This window comes from Ornithodoros turicata, chromosome 3, assembly GCF_037126465.1.
Source record: "Ornithodoros turicata isolate Travis chromosome 3, ASM3712646v1, whole genome shotgun sequence".
In the NCBI taxonomy this organism is placed as follows: domain Eukaryota; kingdom Metazoa; phylum Arthropoda; class Arachnida; order Ixodida; family Argasidae; genus Ornithodoros; species Ornithodoros turicata.
Window position 1 is genome coordinate 70,266,292 of NC_088203.1, and position 1,807 is coordinate 70,268,098.

Below are 1,807 nucleotides of genomic sequence, written 5' to 3' on the forward strand. Positions count from 1 at the left end.
ATACAGTCACTATATTATAAGAGGTGGTTCTAAGCTTAGCTTTCAGGCTTACAAAACTGAAGTTCAATTGTTACAAAACATATGCAGGAAACTGAATTACTTGATGGCAGAGTTAACATAATTGTGGTGTTCAAGTTGTCCGTGAACCGGCCCTGGTGAGTGAGTCTGTTCGCCTTCTGATCCCGAGATCGCTGGTTCGAACCCGGCCAAAAACAGCAGCAACTTAGTGCCAGGATACAGGTTGCTTAGACATGCCATCTTCCACAAGGGACATTAAATACGGTGTGTTGTGTGGTGAGCTTTCATTGCACATTTAAGGACACTCAGGTGGGCAATCCACAGACCGACTGCTGTGGTGTCGCTCATGATCTCAGTTGTCTCGCAATGTAAACCCCAATTGTTATTAAGTCTTCCATGCTGGTATTTGTCCACAAGAGTCGTCACAAGAAATCTAAAAAATGTAGCCAAATGCAGAAAGAGAACTGGAATTAGGAGGGCCATCCAAAAATAAGTTTCCCGATATTTGTTATTCAAAGGAAACACCACTAGGACAAACTGAATCGTGTAGTAGTTGGGTGTGACATCCCGGCACTGCAGATGTTGGTTAATGAAGTGCCGTTCACCTAATGTGTCAGGCATTCAAGCATGGATGTAATATTTCCGAGTACGTCTGACTATCCTAGTACGGAAGAGTTATCCTATTTTTCGTTAAAGAATAAAAAAGTGAAAGAGTACTTTAGAGAATATCCACTGACAGTTAACACCTGTTTATACAAAACACTTTACAGGCATTGAAATGGTGTGTCCTCTATACAGGGTCGTGAAAATCTGCACAATGAACAGTACAGTGGGAGATCAGCTATAACACCACGAAACGACGTTTCTTTTCTGAAATTCCGAGAATTGTTAACGGAGACTGGCGGGTCACTGGTACTGCACTCTGATACTAATGAGAACAAATTTCCTTCAGCATGGTCAACGAAAGTTATGCGAGATGGGGGCTACATTTGCTCGGTAACGTTTGTAAAGAGTAACGAATGAATGCAGCTTGCATTTTCCTTCAATGGTATCAAGACAATTTTACTTAATGAAACCTGGATGCAATGACAATTTTTATTAATGAAACCTGGATGCATTATGCAAGTGCTGAGACAAAATACCATAGGAAGTCATGGTGGGTGCCCGGTGAAAGCATTCTGAAGGAGGTCAAACTCGCGTTTTCGTCTGGAAAGGCTATGCCGACAATGTTTTAGGACTATCATTGTGTGCAACTTCTAGATTATCTCACATGCACAATGACAGTAAATGCAGATGTACTGCGAGATCCTGGGAAAGCGTCAAACTACGATGAAACCAAAACGCACAGGACTTGGAAGGGAGTAGTACAACCACGTCAACGCTGTCTGCACTTGTCTTGAAAGACTCGGGATTTGTTCCAGAAATTCATCTGGAAATTTGCCAAAGAGAGAAAAAGTACACAAGCGAGCTGGTACAACGTTGAAATAGGAAGCATCACCTTGAGCATGAGGAGAATGAAGTATACAGGAGACACACAAACGTGAGTTTCCTTTTCGTGGGCTTCCTGTATACTTCGTTCTCCTCGTGCTCAAGGTGATGATTCCTACTTCAATGAAAATTTGCCCAATCTGCTGTTCCACCTTCCTCTCAAAGCACCCCTCGGCAGTCACCAATTCGCAAGTGATCATGAAACACAAATTGATCAGGTGAAATGCAAAGTGAATGCCTCACTTTGTAAACAGGGCATAGCATGGCACAGACAACGTATTGAATACTTGGTATCACAGTA

General features: G+C 42.4%; 1 long non-coding RNA gene across 1 annotated transcript; it reads right to left on the reverse strand.

Moving 5' to 3' along the window:
* Positions 1 to 751: 751 nt before the first annotated feature.
* Positions 752 to 1,266, reverse strand: LOC135387275 (uncharacterized). Its single transcript, XR_010421003.1, has 2 exons — positions 1,127 to 1,266; positions 752 to 1,094 (listed from the first exon to the last, which is right to left on the reverse strand). It is a non-coding gene; the product is annotated as an uncharacterized LOC135387275 (long non-coding RNA).
* Positions 1,267 to 1,807: the final 541 nt, after the last annotated feature.